The sequence below is a fragment of the Ochotona princeps genome, chromosome 10 (genome assembly GCF_030435755.1).
Source record: "Ochotona princeps isolate mOchPri1 chromosome 10, mOchPri1.hap1, whole genome shotgun sequence".
Lineage (NCBI taxonomy): Eukaryota > Metazoa > Chordata > Mammalia > Lagomorpha > Ochotonidae > Ochotona > Ochotona princeps.
The window spans coordinates 13,103,469-13,124,094 of NC_080841.1; the positions used below are offsets into that span (position 1 = coordinate 13,103,469).

Consider the following 20,626-nt stretch of genomic DNA (forward strand, 5'->3'; position numbering starts at 1 on the left):
TTTCTTACCCCAGCAGTACTCGGCCCAAGGTGACTTGTGGCTTCTCCTCCACACTGGCCACCTGCTTTGGCTGTGGCCTTCACCTCCTCTGCCGTTAGCACCTCCCTTCTGCAGGCCATGCCCATGCACTAAGCTTGTCCACAAGGACCAGTTTCTTGTGCAGTGTGAAGCTGAGCAGGGTCAGGCAGGACTCATGTATGACCAGCCACTCATAAATGTGACTGGGATATTAAGATTCAGCCCATTCAAAATTAGGGTCCTGGCCTTCGTTTCCATTCTGGGTCCCACCCAAGGATCCTCTGCGTGCCGCTATTACCAGCCTCATGATGGGCCAGGGACAGTCCAGCTTCTGACGCACCTCTCTGTGCCTACTGTGCATGGTCCTCGGTCCCTGGATCAGGAGAGCCAAGGCTCTCAGCCAGCCCCATCCTGTGATCGGCCAAGAAACAACAGTACTTCTGGAATGATCAGGCTGAGGGGCTGGATAGCGCAGGGGAACGGCAGAGTTCCAACTGCTCTGCTTTGAACCAGTTCCTTGCTACTGTACCTGGGCCAGCAGCAAAGGATGACCCAAGAGCTTGGTTTTGTGCCATCCACTGAGAGACCCACATGCCTAGCCCAGACCTAACCCATGCTGCAGCCATCTGGGGAGGGAACCAGTAGATGGAATCTCTCTGTCACTCCACCTTTCAAATAAAGAAACACATCTTTTAAAACAGGAAGGAATTCCAGCAAGCACATTCAGTTGGGTGCAGCATCACAGGAGGCCATGACAAACGCTGGTGTTGAATGAGAATTCACCACATGCCAGTTCTGTTTCAAGTTTGTCACCTGCCTCCCTTAACCCTCCCAACTGCTTCATTAGACAGGAAGAGTTGTTATCCCAGTTTACAGATGTAAAAACTGAGGCCACCCAAGGTCCTGAAATTCCTACAAGTTCCCATGGCTACAAAGGTAGCCCCAGCGGTCAACCTCGAGGGCCTACCCTCAGCCTTGAGACCCAGGACAAGCGGCTGGGCAGCAACCCAACCCCACCCCTCTTGCAAGGACCCCTTTTTCCTGACCACAGTTTACACTGTCACTGCCCTTCCACTGTCTATCATCCCCGCGCTGGGAAGGGGTGCTGTCTAGCATTTAGGTTCACGTTTGGGGGGCACCCCTCCCTGGAGCCTCTGCCCTCAACCGGGCTGACTCTGTTGGTGGGAAGCTGCCCCCCAAATCCGTGTCCCGCACACCTTCCTTTCCTCCTCCCCCTACGGGGGCGATTTTTTTTTTTTTTTTTTTTTTTTTGTACCTAACCACCCCCCACCTCCAACCCCCAGGCCCTGGAAAGTGTGGGGTTGCGACCTGCCAGCTACAGGAGCGCGGGCCATCTAGTCGTCTCTCGCCCCAGTCCGCAGTAAGTGGCAGTAAGTGGTCTGAGGCAGGTGTGGGGTACTCCAGACAGCAGAGTGTCCCACTTCCTGTCCCTTCCTGTTCCTCCTCCTCCTCCATCTCCCTAGGCCCTGGAAGTGAAGGGGCATGGACACGGGGTGCAAAGCTCCGGGCATTTCCAGGGCGTCCCGGCCCAGAGAGGGACACAGAGATTGGGGAAGGAGTCGGCCCGCCCCCGGGTTCTCGGTCCGACCCACGCGGAGGGGTGAACGGGGAGACGTGCGCGGGGACCTGAGCAGGAGACCAGCCTGGAGGCGGCGCTGGCAGGTCCCGGGCAAAGGAAGGGCGCAGTTGTGCGGCGGCTTCCTGTGGCCGCCGGCCTGGGAGGCGCGGAGCGCTCGAGGGGCAGGAAAGGGTTACGGGAATAGCTGTACGGTGACAAAGTCTGGAAGGGCCCCCCGCGCCTCCGCCCCTCTGCTGGCCAGGCGGGCACAGCGCGGGGGAGGGAGCGGGGCCGAGCGCAGCCGCTCCGCCCCTTGCAGCCGCGGCAGCCGGCGTGTGCCTGGGGCAGCGGGTCACTAGGCTCCGCCCCGGCCGCCGGCCCTGGGGCCGGCACTTTGTTCGGGATGCCGCCTCCCTCTGCTCATTGTGGGGCCGCGGCCGGCGGCGGCCCGAGCGCGCGGCGGGAGCTCGGAGCGCGCGGCTGTCGCTGAGACTCGCTCAAGGGCTCGAGCGCCGGCCCGGCAGCCCCGCGGAACTTTGCGCTCGCGGGCGGAGGGCGCCCGGCGCGGCGCAGCGCGGCGCCACTCTGGAGATGCGCCAGGGCGCGCAGCGGCTGCCGAGGGGGCGGCGGTGCGGACTCGCAGCCGGGAAGGGCCGGCGCGCCGGTGAGTGACCGCACGGGCGAGCGCGAAGCCGAGCGGAGAGTCTGGGGGTCGGGGCCGGGATCGAGCTCCGGTTCGGGCGGACTCCCACCCGGGAGGCCGGCGGCTGGCGGGGAAAGTGTGTGCCCCGGCGTCGCCACCGACAGCACGTCGGATGCCGGAGCCCACTCTGGGGGCTGCCTAAAGCCGACTCTGAACCTCAGCTTCTCTTCCTGCCAATGTCTGCACTTGAATTTGAAATGTCTGCGGTAGGGTTCTTGACTTTGAGGTACTAGGTGCTGCGTTGTACTCTCTCCAGGCGCACTTAGTCGCATCGCTCCCTTTAAGGACAACTCTAAACCATCCCGGCCGGAGCGGTGCATCAGCTGGAGTAGATGACCTTGCTTGACTACTCCAGAAACCGTTCCCAGGGCGTTAGTGTGTCGGGAGAAGACGGGAGATCGGGCCCAGGATGATCCGAGAGCACCCCACTGCCGGACTCCCCGAGGCACCAATCGGTGCCTCAGGGAGCACAACCAGGGTTCGGGGTGTGGAGAGGGGGAAGATTGGGCACGTGGGAGGAGCTCACCTGCTATGGCATCGGACCCTTGGTGGTCCCTTGCTGTCCTTAGCTTCCTACTAGCTTGAAGGATCACCAAGTGGGCCGAGAGGGTGACAGAATCTGAGGAGGGCGTGAGCAGTGGAGTGGGGGCCATGTGCGGGGCGTGGGGTGTGTGTGTGTGTGTGACATCCATCCTGCAGAGAGGGCCTCTTGTCTGCCGCCGCACAGCACAGGAAAATCAGCTGGTGAGTCAATGGGACTTTGTTAGGACAGTCATAGGGCGCAGCTGGCGCCGGCTTAAGGGAGGCACTGGGTCCCCCCTTGATAGCATGCTGTTTATCTGGCTTCCTGTCTCATGGTTGGGACTCTATTGGTTCGTTCAAATTCAATGCCAGACGAAGCCTGCGGCCATGGCTGCAGTTTTCTCTGCAAAAGCGTCGAGGCTTCCTGGGTTTTCATCTCATGGGCTCCTCTCGTCCTTCCATGGGCTCCCCTGGGAGTCGCTTACAGCTGGGCATGTGCACTTTGACAAGAGGAACATTTCCCCAGGTAGGCTGGGTCGTGATGCTGGGCTTGCTTGTATGTTTAAAATCCTACTTTGAATTTTGGTTGGCTTCGCTGGGTTTGACCTGGGAAGGGAGGCAGCAGGGAAGGGGGATAGGTTACTGTCACTGTGGGTTTTCTCCCCTAGTTTGAGTTTTGTAGTGGTCTAAGCTGGCAGCCTTGCTGTGCAGGGTGCGTTCTTGCTTCTTCTGACAACACCTACCTCTCTGCCCTGGTTTTCATCCCTGTGAAATGGAGCCACAGGGAAGGATCATTTTTCAGATCCAGACTGTGACCTCTAGGGTCGATTTATTGATGTTCCTGGATAGGAGTGGGCAGCTTCTGGTCCCTGGCTTTGCCAGGGGTTAATGGCTTTTTAGGGTTTAGAAGCTTGGATGTTTATCTCCCTATACATGAATGCCAGCCATGCACCCTTCCTGACCGCGGCACCCAGCATGCGATAGGAGCTGTGCAAATATTTGCCAAATTAATGAAATTGGAAAAACGTTTTCCTTTAAAGATTTGGCTATTTGAAAGAGAAAGAGACAGGGGGAGATCTCCCATCCACTGGTTCACTCTTCCAAATAGACACCATTGATCCAAGGCCAGGAGCCAGGAGTTTCTTCCAGGTCTTCCTGTGGGTGCAGGGTCCCAAGGCGTAGGGTCATTTTCCACTGTTTTCCCAGGCACATTTAGAAGGGAGCTGGATCGCAGGTGGAGCAGCTGAGACTTGAACTGGTGCCCATGTGGGATGTCAGTGTTGGAGGTGGCAGCTTTACCTGGTACACCATAGCGCCAGCCCCAGAAAAAACTTCTCTAAGTCCCACCCAAAGGCCTCCCATGTATCCAGATGCTTCTTGTGTTAACAATTTGAGGTTTACGTAGTCTGTGTCTTGTACCTGTCCCACAACCTGGCCGCTGGTGCAGCTGATCCAAGCAGGCTTTAGTGTGGGGGCCTTTTTCTGAATCCGGCCTCCAGGGTGAGCCCTGGTTTCTGAGAATCGGAAGCAGCAATGTGGTTCTTCCTAATCAGTTCTCTCAGTAGAAACTGCTGCCGCTCTAAACCCAGTGCTGGCGGGTAGAAAGGAAAGAGAAGCAGCCCTTGTCTGTCTTTTGAAATGTGTCTCTTTGTCTTCCATTTTTGATCAATGCCACTTCCCTCTTCTTATAAAGTTCTTTTGAATTCATAAAGGGCTTGGATGTAAAAATCAAAAGGACCTCGGGGCCTCTCCTGGCCATAGTCTCTGCAGATTCCCTGTTCTCTGCAGACCAGAATGAAGCTGATGGGCTGGCAGCAGGCTGCTCCCCAGTCCCCAGGCCCCAGTCCCCCTCTCCCTGGTGCCTCTGTCGCATTGCTATGCTGTTTCCCAGAAAGAGGAACAGAAACTCAGCCCGAGGTGGTGCGCCTCCTCCGCCATGGAACCAGCTTCCCCTTTGCGAGACTCTTGGGACCTCAGTGAGCTGAGAAATGTGGCAATCCTTGGCACACGCTTCATCTTGCTGGCCCCTAGTCCCGTACACATGCGGAATAATTGAAATGATTTTTTGATTCCTTCTTCAAGTTTAAACAGCAAAAATCCCCACCAACTTTTCAAGTGAAAAGAAAGCCACGGTCCACAGTAAACAGTTTCCTGGGCCTAATCTGTTCGCTGGGCCTCCCGGTCCACTTCCTCCTCCTTCTTGGAGCCTGACTCAGGCCTGATTTCCTCCAGAGGGGCCCTGGGATTTTGTTTACTGGTTTCCTGTGACTCTGGGCATGTGAAGGGAGGCAGGGCCCTGGGGCCAGGGCCGCTGCTAGCCGGCAGGCCATTTGGTGGATATGGTTCAGTGGCTGATACAAGTCCTGCATGAGCCGCATTGCCATCCTGGTCCAGTCTATTTGCTCTGCTGAATTTTAATATGGGATGCACTCATATGCATGAAAAATTAAAGGCACTGATGCATACACTGCCACCGAGGACCGTGAATAACGAGATGTTTCCACTTCAGAGGACCCCAGACCATCCTGATGGCCGCTCCTTGGTTGCTCTCAGGGTCTTGGTACTGGGGGCTCGCCTTCAATTTCCTTTCCAAATTGTTCCCTGCCAGTGTAGGGAAGCACCACTGATTTTTCTGTGTTGATTCTGTACCCTGTAACTTTGCTGAATTTGTAAACTCTGTTAGCTTTATTTTGTGTGGATTGTTAGGCATTTTCTTTCTCTCTCTTTTTTTTCTTAACATTTATTTATGTTTATTTGAAAGGGAGATTTATAGAGACAGGGAGAGAAAGGTCTTCCATCTGCTGACTCACTGCCCAAATGGCTACAACGGCCAGAGCTGAGCTGACCTGAAGCCAGGAGCCTGCTCTGGTTCTCACATGGGCACAGGGGCCCAAGGACTTGGACCATCCTGTGCTGCTCTCTCAGGCCACAGGCAGGGAGCTGGGCTGGAAATGGAGCAGCCGGGACATGGAACCAGCACCCATATGGGATGCCAGTTTTTGCAGGTGGATGAGTAGCCTGTTCAGATACTGTGCTGGCTCTAGGCATTTTCTGTAGCTGGGACCATGTCAGCTGTGGAGTTGAGATGTTTTTCCCTCTTTCCTAATTTGGATGCTATCTTAGATTTTTTTTTTTTCATTTGAAAGGAAGAATTACAGAGAAAGAGGGAGGGAGAGATCGTCCATCTGCTAGTTCATTTGCCAAATGGTCCCAGCTGCTGAGGCTGGGCCAGGTGAAAGCCAGGAGCTTCCTCCAGATCTTCTATGTGAATGGAAGATCCCCAAACACGTGGGGCATCTTTGGCTGCTTTCCCAGGTGCATTAGCAGGGAGCTGAATTGCAAGTGGAGTTGCCGGGGGCTTGAACCGGCGCTCCAGCTATGGGACACTGGCATGGTAAGTAGCGGCTTTCTGTGCTGTGCCACACTGCGCCCTGGCTGCTTTCTGTTTCTTTTTTCTGGACGAATTATTCTGGCTGAATCTTTCTCTGTGGTGTTGATTGGCAGCGGGGAGAGCAGGCAGCCTTCCCTTCTGCCCCCCTCTTAGGATGTGCCTACCGGGGGTTTCAGTAGGTTTCTCTGCAGTGCCTTTTATAGTGCTGGGGAAACTCCTTTCCTCCGGGCGCTGTGCAAGGTGCTGGAGTTGTAAAAGGCTTTCCTCCAGGTTGCATTGAGCTCACCTTAGCTATGGGAGGGGTCCGTGGCACTGATTCGTTTTCTTGTGTTGAACTGCCACCCCCTTGAGGTCTTGGGATGAACCTTTTTTAAAAAAATACTTCCAAAGTTTCATTTTTAAAAGAAAATATGTAAAGACAAGAAAAATGAACACAGCGTGACCTTGTAGGGTTGAGTGGGCTGATGCATGTTGATAATCTTTTCCTTGGTAGTGGCTTGATGTTGACTTTCCATTGATTATGCTAAAAGAGACATTGTATGAAATCTGTCATTGTAACCGCCTTTCAGGGTACGGCTGTGGAATCTTAGATAGTCCAACAGGCCATCACTGCCAGCATCTCCGGAAGTGTTTTATCTTCCCAGTCTAAAACTGCATAGCTAGCCCTTAGAGAGGGACATCTCCCAGCTCCTGGCAGCGTCCTTCAACCTGTCTCTAAGGGTCTGTGAGTACTTTTTAAGGAGAAGCCAGGATTGCAGGCTTTAAAGGGTTAAAGATATTGTTCTCACCAGTGTCCCCTGGAGACTTGCCCAGCCTGGCCCTTCTTGGTGGGGAGAACTGAGCCCACTGCCCCATGAGGTCCAGGGGGCATGGACCCCAGTCCGCCTGACCTGCATGCACTCTAGTGCAGTGGTTCTCAGTCCTTGGAAGCTTCTAGAAAGGATTGACTGGTTAGAGTTCGTATCAAGGGTCTGTATTGTAGGTTAAGCTGCCACTTGGTTGGGATGGCCACACCCTATTTTGGGGTGCCTGGCATGAAGCCTTCTCACCACCGCTCCTGATCCAGTCCCCTGCTAATGCAACTGAGAGGCAGCAGAAGATGATACAAGTGCTAGGGGTCCCTGCCAGCCACGTGGGAGATGGGGATGGAGGTTCTGCATCCTGCCTTCAGCCTGGCCTGGCCCAGGCAACTGTAGGAATCTGGGGGGTGAACCAGCAAATAGATCTCTCTCTGTTATTGTGCTTTTCAAAAGAAAGAAAGAAAGAGAAGTTCTGGTTGCCAAGTGCATCCTGAGTGAAATGCAACATCCCGGGTGGAACGCAGCCCCTCATCTGTGCCATGTGCAGGCTGTCCAGGCGACTGCTGTGCTTAGGGAGACTGCCCCATGCTGAGCTGATCTACCGCCGTGGAACCCTCCACTGGTCCCAGTTCTCATGACGCAGGTCCTCTCCCCATCTGGCCACTCACTCCTGCTGACCCACTTTTCATCCCTTCCCTGGTGTTAAAATCCATCCCTAAGCAGGGCAAACATCAGTGTACTCGGAATTAAACTTCTGAAGTGATAAGAACCTAATGTCATGTGGACTCGCCTCACCCGCTACAACCTGAACCATCAGTCCCTGCCTCCCTCCCCCCACATCCCCACTCAGAGGTCACCCAGCTTCGACCCTGTGCTGCAGTGGGGAGCCCTGAACAGCAAGCAATGAAAGCTTATTCTGTGCTTGAGCAGCACTGTGTGTGTGTGTGTATGTGTGTGTGTGTATCTGCCATGATGCCTGTGGTGGATGCCAGAAGACCAGGGGGTGTTACTAGTGTGCACCCCCAAATAACTTGAGGTTTTTGCAGAGTAAACCCTGTCCTGTCAGGACAGGGGCAGCCCTGGGGCCTTTGGAAGCTTGAACTGGCCACCCCTCACCCCTCCACCCCGCAACAGCCCTGTGTCCAACACAGCTCCGCCACGGTATCCTTAGGGACTTCCCTTTAAGTGTGTGATGCCACAGCAGGTTTAGAGTTGTGAGGTGAGTCAGGCTCGGAGTTGGGGGTCAGACCCTGACTGCCACACACGATGAGGACTCCGCAAACACCGCTGTGGTTGCTTCCTTTGCGTTGGCATCATTCTTGTCACGTGGCCTCAGGCAGGGTTATAGAACCTCTGAGTGGGTCATCGACCTCCCCAGGAGAGGTGCTGTGAAGATGGTATGCTGTAGGGGGCATCTGACCTAGCAGTGGCGATGTGCACATGCCATGTCAGAGCGCATGGCTGACTTTGACCTGCAGCTCCAGCTGTTGAGTCCAGCTTCCTTCTAAGGCAGCCCCTGGAGGCAGCCAGTGGTGGCTCGAGGACCGCCTTCCTGCCACCCACATGGGAGACCTGGGTTGGGCTGCCAGCTCCTGCCTTTGCAGGATAGTCCCTGCTGTGGTGGGCATTTGGAGAGTGAACCAGTGGATGGAACTCTCGCTCACTCTCTCTCTTCTCTCTGTCTCCTCCACCCCAAAGGAATCAAAACAAAAATAATTATTTAACATTTGCTTTTTATTTTAAAGGTAGAGTTACAAAGAGAGAGAGAGAGAAAGGGAGAGAGAGAGATCTGTCTACTGCCGTGTGGGCTCAGGGGCCAAGAACTGGGACCATTTTCCACTCCTTTACCAGGCCAGAAACAGAGAGCTTGCTTGGAAGTGGAGTAGCTGGGACTTGAACTGGCACCAATATGGAATGACAGCACTGCAGGCTAAGGCTTAACATTACACCATGGTGCTGGGCCCCTCCCCCCTCCAAAAAAAGCTTTTTAAAATGGCTCTTCTCAAGGTGCAATATTTTCCTCCTTTCTACCTCATGTGTGAGCCTCCTGTGTGTGCATGCGTGTGCATGTTCACACACACACACACACACACACACACACACCCTCCATCACTGTGATTCCTGTCATCTGGCAAGTTGGGGAGACACATTCTGAGAGTGTGTGATTAGGCGTGATCACATGAGTTGATCTAGTCCTGGGGATTCCCAAGTCCCTATGCCCCATCACCCTCTCCTTCCTTCACACTCGTCGCCCTCAGAATGCAAGGGCTCATCTGAGCGTGGCAGGTGCAGAAGGAGCATAGCCCCCCACTGGGGTTATGCTGGCACTGTCGCTTATTGGTTGCACTGAGCGGTTCTGTCTTCTGGGGCGGGCTCGGCGGAGGCGTGGAGGAAGGCCGTGCTGCCAGGCCTGCTGCTCTGTGCTGTTTGTTGTTGCATTATTAGCTTTGTTCTTGTATCTTCTTGGAGCCCACAAGCATGGCACATCAGTGGTCCTCCCAGAGAGTGCTCCAGTCAATTCCTGCTGCCTCTTTTCCCAGCTCATTGGTGCAGATAATTGAGTTGACTGGGAAGGGGTGTCCAGGTGCCAAGATGCCAACTGTTCCATCCTGCCTTCCGTCCAGCACCATCAGTGAAACAGCCAATGGAGAGCCGCGGCTGGGACGCAGGCTCCGCAGCTGCCTGGCTGTGTCTCTTCCGGCTGTGTCCGCTGTACCTCCAACCCCAAAGCTTTGGAACCCGGGCTTGACTGTGACAGCATCCCTTGCCTCCGACCTTTGTTCTGTCCACAGCTTTGGGGCTCCTCCAGCTTCCCCTGGTAGCAGTCCCCACCTCAGTTCCCAGGGCAGACGACAGTTCCAGTGCCTTACACACCTGTGCTTGCACACGCCCAACCAGGCACGCTCACACACTGGAGGGCTTCAAAGAGCTTGTGGAAAATCACATTATCTTTTTTTTTTTTTTTTTTTTTTTTTTTTTTTATATAATCCATTTTATTGTATTATTTTTGACAATCTTTACATAGTTAACTATAGTTGAAGGAAAATCAAGAAAGAGAAGGAAAAAAAAAAAAAAAAAAAGGTTCAGGGGGATAGGGAGGTGGGCAATGCTATTATGTCCATATTGTTTCCATCATGTATCTGAGGTAAAAGGGGATATTGAGGGAGAAGCCCCACCCGGTTTCCCGCCCACCCCAAGTCCCATATGTGGGGCATGCTCTGAGATATGTGCTCAAGTGGAGTTAATAGTTCTCCAGTTATGAGTCACTGCCAGTTTCGCTCGATGAGGTGGTCCACTGATTGATATGGTCCATCATGAAGTCTCCATTTGTCCCATATTTCGCTGCCAACATGTAGCTGAGATTAATGATTGTCCTATTCTGTCTTCTGTCTTTTCTTGGTTAGAATTCTGAGTCCAGCAGTTCAAGTGGGGAGATCTCCAAAGATACTTTGAGGTATTCCCAGACCAGATTCTTGTATGTTCTAGCAAGCACAGGGCCCGGCACAGTCCATCACCCTGATCAGCTGGTGGTTGCAATTGCTGTGTTGGTTCTGTTTTCAGTCCCGAGTTGCACTGGAACCAATGGGTGTTGCAGTCCAGTCTGGTTCGGCCCTTACATCAACCAGTGGGAGCTGCAGCCTAGTCGGGGCGACCCACAATAACCCCCACCAAGCCTGCCCCCTACCCTGGTTTGCCAATTTGTGTAGCAGAAGACCAGTCTGTCCCCCATCCCATTTGGCTCTGGTACTTGTCAATGGGTATTAAAGCTTAGTTCTATCTAATCGACTCAACCATCCAGCCCTCACAGATGTTGTTGAGTGCCTCTGTCTAGCCATCCCAGCCCCCGTCCTAGTTTTCATGCCCTCCCACGGGAATAGTGACCCAAGAAGGGGGAACCCACTTTTTCCCTCCCAGGTCTCTCTGTCCCGGTTTATGCACTCTTTAGGTGGTCCTGTGATTTGACTCGACAGAATTAGTCCCCAGTGCCAGCTTCTGCCAGCTGATGCTGTGGCCCTGATCTTGTCCACATGCAGCGCACAGGTGTTGTAGCCTTGCTTAGTCGTGTCTGTCTCTATCCCAGCCAACACTCTCCAGTGGGAGTGGTTGTCCAGCGAGGGGACCAGCCCCTTAACCCCCCCGCCAGCTCTGCCCCTCCCTTCCTGGATCTCACGTGTGCTGGATGGGTGTTGCATTCATATCCCGTACAGGCAACCACACCCTGGCGTTCCAGAATGTGTACTGGTTTTGTCGCAACCAAACCCGGCCCATTCCACACTCTGTTCTGGTGATCGGATTTGCCAGAGGATGACATGAACTGATTCAGCCTGGCCTGCTCCTGACCCATGCCGAATGCATGCCAGTGGGAAACTTTCCATGGCCTATTCTGGGCTGTTTCCAATCATGCTTCTCGCGCTTACCTGCAGGGACTGTGTCCTGCCAGAGGAGTTGCCCAGGCTCCTCCATCAGAACCCCTCCCAATGCCAGATTTTGCGCTTGCCAGGGGGTTCTTGAGCCAACCCTACTCAGTTCACGTCCTGTCCTAGCAGGAACAGTGGCTTTTCCTGGCTGGCTTTCACCCCATTCTGACTCTTGTTGTTGGATGTTTCAGCCCAGCCATGGCTCGTCCATACCCACATACAGCTCACACATGGCTCAGAAGGGGATTGAGACCCAGCCTAGTCAGTCCCACATCTACCCTGTTTCTCCATAACACCAGATGGTGCTGGGATCTGAACCGGCCTGGTGCATCCAATCCCAGCCCACACTAGTGCCTCGGGTGACTGCAACTGTTTCCTAGATAGAACGCAGAGCCCATTCCAGCACATACACCCCTTGGTGGGAACCTCATCCCAGCTGTGGCTTCCCAGATTGGGACCGTTCCTAGCTGTAAATCACACACCTGCACGTGGTTGCTCCGAGGACCATTAGGTGCCAGCCTGCTACACAAGCCGGAGCTTATCTTTTACTTGATAGGTGTTCAAAGCTCAGCATTGTTAAGGGATTGGAAGTTCTTCAAAGGAAGAGTTACTGGCATTGGGAATCTTTAGGATTGACTCAGATCCCAGAAACAGTGGGGTCACTCTAGAGCTATCTCAGCAGCGATTCAGATGTCCAATACCCCAGAGCTCCCCGGCCGGGCGGCCAGCAGGCTCAGCCTGGCGCCAAATGGCGCACTGGCCGCCCTGGCCCAGCCCGCCATGAGCCATGGGCACATGGCGGACTGGGTTCGGGATCCGAGCTAGACGTCCTCTCCCGCAGCCCTCGGCTCGCCTCTGGCAGCCGGAAGTTAAATCCTGCAGGCCCGAGGTTGCGCCCCTCCCCAATCCCGTTCACCCACCACCCAATGAGGGTGTTGGGTGGGTCCCGGACATGCCCAGTCACGGAGGCCTCCCCCCTCGGCGTACTCACCCCAGAAGGAAGCAGGCCGCACCCAGGCATGTCCGGGCCCAGCCCGCCATGAGCCATGGGCACATGGCGGACTGGGTTCGGGATCCGAGCTAGACGTCCTCTCCCGCAGCCCTCGGCTCGCCTCTGGCAGCCGGAAGTTAAATCCTGCAGGCCCGAGGTTGCGCCCCTCCCCAATCCCGTTCACCCACCACCCAATGAGGGTGTTGGGTGGGTCCCGGACATGCCCAGTCACGGAGGCCTCCCCCCTCGGCGTACTCACCCCAGAAGGAAGCAGGCCGCACCCAGGCATGTCCGGGCCCAGCCCGCCATGAGCCATGGGCACATGGCGGACTGGGTTCGGGATCCGAGCTAGACGTCCTCTCCCGCAGCCCTCGGCTCGCCTCTGGCAGCCGGAAGTTAAATCCTGCAGGCCCGAGGTTGCGCCCCTCCCCAATCCCGTTCACCCACCACCCAATGAGGGTGTTGGGTGGGTCCCGGACATGCCCAGTCACGGAGGCCTCCCCCCTCGGCGTACTCACCCCAGAAGGAAGCAGGCCGCACCCAGGCATGTCCGGGCCCAGCCCGCCATGAGCCATGGGCACATGGCGGACTGGGTTCGGGATCCGAGCTAGACGTCCTCTCCCGCAGCCCTCGGCTCGCCTCTCCACATTATCTTTTAATTCCCATTTCCTGTGAGCTCCGGAGCCCAGAGTTCCCGTGCACCCATATGTGTGTGTGTATTTCTATGAGCCGGTTGCCAATGGGCTGTTGACACTGTGGCTCGTAGCTCTGGTCCTTCAGCAGCCTGTGTTTCCATAGTTCCCCAGTCATTCCCTGTGATGCTGGATTTCACAAGATTATCCGTCACATAGACTGTACACCAGGACCTGGGGCCTGAACTGAGCTTTCTCTCCTGCAAGGTTGGTGTGAGGCCAAGGCTGTGAGCCGTGTTGGCGGGGCCGTGGTGCCCTGTAGAGACCCCTTCAGGGCCGTGGTGCCCTATGGGGTGACACTTCAGGCTGCATCCTTTCCTTGGATTTTTAGTGTCTCCAGCGAGTGGAGCTTGCCCCAGTAGCATTCCTGGTGCGTGTCCCATGCTGGTTGTAGACCAGGGGATGCCACACTTCTGAGCCCTGTGTCATTCACATTCCTCCCCTCACAGGAGCTCAGCACCAGGAGCTGGTATGCTGTCCCAGTTCACATTTTCTTGTAGTCTTTGAGCAAAGCTTAGTAGCCTGGGCAGCAGCTGCTGGGCAGACTGGAAGTAAAGGGAGGGAGGATGTAGTGGGCTGACAGAGATAGGAAGGGAAGGACCTTCAGCACATGCAACAAAGAGAATGTTAAACACAAAGATACAGTTACTGGCATTGTGGTACAGTGGGTTAAGCCACCACCTGTGACACCAACATTCCATAGGAGTGCCTGTTTGCATCCCAGCAGCTCGCCTTCCAGCCCAGCTCCTTGCTCATGTGCCTGGGAAAGCTATAGAAGATGGCCCCAGTACTTGGGCCCCTGCCATTCATGTAGGAGGCCCAGATAGAGCTCTGGGTTTTGGCCCGGCCCAGCTGTCTAGGGGGTAAATCAATGGGTGGAAGTCTCTATCTCACTTACTCTGCCTTTCAGATAAATAAATTGTTCAAAAAAAAGGAGGTGAAAGTAACCAATGGAAAGAACTCAGACCAGATGTTGGGAAGAAGAGGACAAGGGCTGAGTGGATATGATCCACTCCCAGCTGTTTGAGCCAGTAGTGACAGGTGCAGGCTGCGGTGACAGAGCCAGCAGCAGCGTTATCAGTGCATTATCTAGAAGTGATGGCAGTTACATCGAGAACCAAAAATAGAACTGTTTGGATGGTAGGATGTGCATGGGAGAGGTGGGACAGGAAATTGTTGTTTGTTGTTATGGGGTCCTGTGTCTGGGTTGTTGGGGACCACCCATGCTGGCAGTAAGAGGGGCAGGCTTTGAATTCCTGTATCCTGGTTCCTGAATGCAGAGACGAGAGCAGGACTAAAGGCCAACCTGGGGGTCGTCTCTGAGGTGCCAAGGGGGAGCGCTCTGCAGACCCGGGTGCCCCTGGCATCTTACTCTGAGGGCTCAGGACCCAGCTTCGCCAAGGGTTGCGCCCTCCCTATGAATACCAAGTGTCCATGTCTTTGTTGTAAAATGTATGCAGCATTTTTATGATTTCACTTTTTAGAAGATTGGGGCATTGGCAGTTCATCTGTTGGTCATTCAGAATTGGCTGTGTTTTGGTAATCCTGAGCATATGCAGGCATTACTGGAAAGTGAGAAAAAAAATTCCTATCAGTGATTTTCAAATAGAATGCATTTTTTTCTCCACATTTACTTAAAGACCGATGCAGTTGACACAATGGTGAACATTTTACAGATGTTCAATTAGTCTTGGTTAATTCCAGCTCTGCGGTTTTAGTATTTTGTATTGTGGAACCCACAGTTTCTTCCTTTGGCCTCTGAAAAACCTGGGGCCAGGTGGAAGCCAGAACCCAGAACTCCGTCTGAGTCTCTGAAGTGGGTGATGGCGACCCAGGTGCCTGAGCCGTCTCTGGCTGCCTCCCTGGGTCTGCCTCTGCAGGCAGAAGAGCCAGGTCTGGAGCCCAGGCCTGTGTTGCAGGCCACAGGTCCTGCTGGCAGCTTCTTACTGTGGTGCTGAACACTGGCCCCGGCCCCACCTTTTTAAAGCCAGTTAGGCTGAGAAGCAATGTCCAAGTGTTTTTCTTTCAGGTTCTGCTTCTTATTTTCTCATCAGAGTTGAAAATAGCCATTGTGCGCCAATGTAGGCCTGTGATAGGCTGGCAACATGCTAAGCCCTTTTGCTTTTGGAAGCGGGTCTGGACTTCATAAACCCACCCTGTCCAGTTTGCACATCTGTGGAACCCGGTCTGTCTTCCACTCATTACCATCCTGTCATCCCAAAACTGCCTGTTGCCCCGCTGAGTCATCAGCCGCTTCCTCTGGCTGGCCACGGCCAGGGAGAAATCAGAGGCTACCAAGGAGGCCCAGAAGGCGATCCCAGGGCTGGAGTGGCTGTGGGAAGCGGGTGGGAAGTGCTGCTTGCTGAGCTGGCCCTAGCCACCAGGACACTCCTACACCCACTGGCGGGCGGTCTCAGACAAAGACATCTGTGTTTGGGGTGTTGGGGCTGGAGGCTAGGGCCACATGCCTGGTGGGGCTGCTGGACTGATATGGCTGGGAGAGGCCTGCACGTGGTAAGGTCTCAAGCGTTGTTTGCAGATCCATTACTGGGGGCTGAGGGACCCGGTGAAGCCCAGTGGAGGAGCGGGCAGCACTGCTGTCTAACCCCGGTGTCCAGCCCACAGCCTGGGCCCTGAATTTCCCAGCATGCTTCAGCCACCTCTGTACTGCTTAGGCTGTGCCAGGTTCTGGGCCTGAGACGGGTAGGGCGGGAAAGGGACATGCACAGGCTTTGGGGTCAGCCTGACCTGGGTTCCTACAACCTCCCTGACCCCTGTATCCTCATCTGTGGAGTGGAGGCCGCAGCAACATGTGCAGCGGGTCTAGGTCCTAGGAGGTGTTAAACCCCACCCTGTGCAAAGCTGAGGTTATCGTGGTCTTTGTCCTCCATCTGGACACCCCCTGGCTCCCTGCTTCCCCATATGTGAATGCAGGGGCCCCTTGAGGGGTCTGTATGGGACTGGCAGGTTGGGAAAGGCAGACGTATGGCTCCTGGCCCTACAGGTCACGCTCCACAGATATGGCTGAACTCGAGGCCTGGGGAGGGGTCCTGCCTGCTGTGAGTCCAGGCTGCGGCATCTCTGTGACAACAGGACACCAGGGAGGACTGCACTGGGTGTCCTGGAGTGGGAGGCCAACTCCCCCAGCCAGGGAGGTGCTCTGTGAGTGGCCCGCAGGCCAGGCTGGCCTGGCCTGGCTGCTGCCCCCACACAGCCAGGCCCTGACCCCAGCTGCAGCAAGCTTTCAGGTCTGGAGAGCTTGTTGCCGGGCCCTCCTGGCTTCTGCTTCTCCCTGGCAGCCCATGGTGGTGGCTCCATGCGTATGTCTGTGTGAGACCAGAGCAGGGGCCCCTCCCCCAACATGACCCCCCACGACACCCCTCCTGTCACACCATGGCTCGCCCTGAGATGCGTGGAGTTTGCCCCAGCTGGCTTTTCTGGGGCCATCCTCCTCCTGAGGCTGGACATGTGACCGTGGTCACTGTAACGTGGCAGGCATGGGTCGGGGTCATCCTGGCTAGGGAACCTGCCTTTAGCTTTGTCTCTGACCACAGTCCAGCCTTTTCTCTCTGTGTATCAGGTTCCTCATCTGTGAATTCCGTCTCAGGAGGTTGCCTACTGACTTGTGTCTTGGCCTTTTAGCTTTTTTTTTTTTTTGAAAGGCAGAGTGGTAGAGAAAGATCTTCCATCCACTGGTTTGCTCCCCAAATGCCTGCAACAGCCAGGGCTGGGTCAGGCTGCACCAGGAGCTGGGAGCTAGCTCCTTCCGGCTTCCTATGTGGGTGGCAGGGACCCAAGAGCTTGTGTCCTTGGGATTGAGAGTGGAGATTGAACTCCGGCCTGGGTATCCTGTGGCTGCCCCAGTGGCTGCCCTCCCCGGGGCCTGAAGTTTTGAATCTGGTGCCCTGGGACAGCTGTGGGGGTGGGAGGGGGGAACACTGGCAACCAGAAGGGGCTCCCATGGGCTCTGCCTTTCCTTCAGGTGCTCAACTTCCTGGTGCTGATAGCTGGGGTCCTGGGAAGTCCCAGCATCCTCCAGGCAGGCCCTGCATCCTCACCTGCCCCATTGTGTATGTGTGGGGGGGGGGCATCTGGAAGGAGGGAGGTGTGCTATGAATAGCTCCTATACTCCACAGGCCTCTTCCTGCAGGAAGCCCACAGCCTGATGGGGCAGTGGGGCAGGAAAAAGGTGTTTCCGAAAGAGAAGCCAGAACAGCCAGCAGGAGTGGGAGAGAAAGAGAGATTGGGGGTTGGGGCTTGATGGGTCCCTGGGTGCCAGGAGGGGTAGGGGGCTGCCCTCTGAGAACCCCATGACAGCAGCCGGTGAAAGGCCCCGAGGACACAGGATTCCAGGTCCTGAGGGAGTATGGCATGTGCCACATTCCTTAGATCCCTTTGTCCACTGAGCCTTGGCTCCAGCTCAGGACGGGCAGCCGGGGTTGTGGCCTCCCCTGGAACTGGCATGGTGGAGCATCCTGGGCATTGAGGGGAGAGTGGCTGCTGGGGGAGTGACAGGCTGGCTGACTACTGGGGTGGGTCTGGGTGACCCCCAGTGTGGAGGGAAAGAGTGTGGTTAGGAGGCAGCTGCTCTCCTGACCGCTCTGGCCAGCGTGGGCGTTCTGCAGAGGCCTGTGCCTTCCCAGAGGCTCTGGGAGGGTCCCTGGGGTTTTCCCCTCGACTGGGTGTGAGATCTGGGAGGGTCCCATGGACACTGGAGCCTGTGTCTGCTGGGTTCCTGGGAGCCACCAAGCTAGGCCTGGAAGGCAGAGCACCCTCTGCCCTCCATGCAGGGGGCCAGGGAAGCCTGACTCAACCTTGAACTGAGGCGCCTGCCAGACCACACCCCACCCCCAGGGGCTGGAGGAGGAGCTCCTGGGAAGCCCCGGGGAAGTCAGCTTGAGGCCAAACCGAGCTCCTTGCTGTGGGCAGTGGTATGGCTGTGGATGAGTCTACATCTCACCCCATCATTCAACAGGGGCAAGGTGGGGTCCACCCTTTGGAGCTCCTCCTCCTGCTGTCAGGCCCAGGGATGGCAGAAGGAAGACCACGGGTTCGCTCAGCCTGCCCACGGGACAGCCACAAGACACGCTTGTGCCCCAGCATGCCTGCCTCACCCTAGAGGACCTTGGCCCCGGCTGGGTTTCCGGACACTGACCAACCCCTACAGAGCCCCTGTGGTAGGGATAGGGTGAGGGCAGGCAAGAGGAGCTTTGTCCTCCTGCCACTTTCTGTCTGTGGCCTCAATGTCTCCATGCCTTTGTCTGTGAAATGGGCATGGTTTTTACCCAGTTCATCAGACAACCTAGCTCGTGCAGGGTGAGTGAGGCAATGCCAATATCCTGGGTAGGGTGGTACCTGGCAGGTGGAAAATAGGCGGCTATTAAACACATAGTAATTTCTGGAAATTTCCATTGTCTGTGTTTCCTCTTGGTACGTGGGGGTTATTGGTGGTCCTGGCAGGCCTGCTGAGAGGCTATGATGAGAGTGTGGCTGGAAAGGGGCTGGCATGGACAGGTTCTCAGTGAATGATCTCTGCCCTTGGGCAGTGCCCAGTTCACTTGTAGAGTCCCTCCCACACTGGAGATGGCACAGGGACATGGTGGTGGCTCTGGCTGTGGCTCAAGCCTTGTAGGGGATGGAAGGTGCAGGGCCTAAAGCAGCCTGGCTTTCTAGTCCCTGGAGAACTGGCCTCAGGGTTTGGAGGGAGGTAGGAAGTGTGCGTGGACTCAGGGTGTACAGGGCAGTCACACAAATGAGCAGAATGAGCAGGATGCCCTCTCAAGGCCTGACTGAGTGGCACATGGCCTCTTCGCTTTCCTTGGGTAGGATCCCGTGCTGGCTTCCTTAGGGATTCTGGGGATGACCCAGAGGACCCTAGTTTGCCTTTGTCTGTGTACTCTTGCAGTTTCTTCTTTCAGCCACCGGAGGGCGCCATTGTCTAGCAGAACGCAGCCTGGTTCCCACACCCTCTTCTCAAGCAATGGGGCCAGAGCGGTCCACTTGTCCAGTGTCCAGACTGGAAGAGCAGGAGGCTGGGGCTAAGGTGGCCCTGCACTGGGTGGGGGAACCAGAGAGCCTGCACCTGCTGGTGACTTCTACAAGTCACTTGATCTTGATCTTGATTCTGTCCGCTACAAACCATGCCTTTCCTGGCTAGAGCACGTCAGCCCACCTAGAGTGCTGGGCTGTAGGATATGTAGCAGGTGGGGATACTATAGGTGGCAAGACCAAAGGTTTAAAGAGCTTTTAGCATGGCTTTTTCTAGAATTTTCTTTCCCTTGGGTCATTGCCAGTCTTTGTGACAACCATTGGCAGTGCTGCCTTTCCAAACCACTGCTGGCCTTTCCTTGACCACCAGGGACCAGAGTGAGAGCCTAGGGTGGTTCAGGTGCCAGAGCTTCTGGGAGTGGCATGGGCTCCCTGCTGGGTCCCTTCCCACGCACAGGGATTCTGCAGGCTCCTGTCTCACATTCCTTCCCAGCCCAATCACTGTTCCCACCTGCAGGAGGGGCCACGGTGAGTAGCTTTGGGACCTGGGGATGTCGCGTGAGCTGTGAGCACTAATGGTGGTGCAGCTAGTGGTCCAGCCTGGGAGCCACGGCCAAGCCTACTGAGAGCTCGGGAAACCCGGCAGCCTTCCCACCTGAGCCCTGGAACGGCCTGCTGTGACCACAGGGTGTCCCTGCAGGAGTGGCCAAGTGCCATTTCTGGGCCCCTTGCCTTTTTTTTTTTTTTTAATTTGAAAGGCAGAGTTGCAGAGAGAGAGAGAGAGAGAGAGAGAGATCTTTCCTCTGCTAGTTCACTCCCCAGAAGACTGCAACAGTTAGGATTGTGCCAGAAGCTTCTTCTGGGTCTCCCTTGTAGAGGTGCAGGGGCTAAGCACTTGAGCCATCTGCTGCTGCTTGCCCATACACTTTAAGAGGGAGTGGATTGGAAATGAAGCAGCCAGGACTCTGCTCATATGGGATGCTTGTGCCTCAGGCAGAGGATAAGTCTGCTATACTATAGCTCCAACCTTCAAGCCCCCCTCCCCTACCCAAGTCCTATTTTCTCAGCTGCTGGACATTCCTGGGCACAGGAATGGTTTCCCATGTCCTTTGAGCTCCCTCAGCTCAGGGCTGTGTCCCTTCATGTCCTTCTCCACTCATCACCCTGCCCTCCTGCCCCCCAGCCTAGCCCATTGTATGGCTGCTCTGTGAAGACAGGGCTGTCTTCCTGCCTTGGGGCTGCCCACATTTAGGGCTCTTGGGCAACAAGTGATGTGGCTCAAGGTTTTCAATGGTTGGACTTAGGGTGCCCTGGTGGTGGGGCCTGCTGTGCTTGCCAGGCGTCATTTGGCCAAGGGGGGCTCTACAGGTGGTTTTCCAAGATCCAGTGCATCCCTGGCCTTGCGTCCTTGGTAGCAGCAGGGGCTTCTATTGTGGGGACATCTGGAACAGATGTGGACTTGGTGGGATTGGAGGCTGCCTGAGGGGACTTTGCCTTCCAGACTTGTGACTCATCCTGCCTCGT

The 20,626-nt window shown here is 55.6% G+C and overlaps 1 protein-coding gene across 5 annotated transcripts in view; it reads left to right on the top strand.

Annotated features, from left to right (window-relative positions):
• Positions 1-1,889: 1,889 nt before the first annotated feature.
• The window catches only part of NAV1 (neuron navigator 1), a 212,590-nt gene continuing 193,853 nt past the window's right edge, over positions 1,890-20,626 (top strand). For 2 of the 5 annotated variants that reach the window (XM_058668992.1, XM_058668996.1), the window contains exon 1: positions 1,894-2,261. The gene's annotated coding sequence lies outside the window, so the exon portion shown is untranslated. Of the gene's footprint in view, positions 2,262-20,626 lie in introns of all 5 variants that reach the window. The other 3 variants (XM_058668994.1, XM_058668995.1, XM_058668993.1) reach the window with 3 other exon arrangements.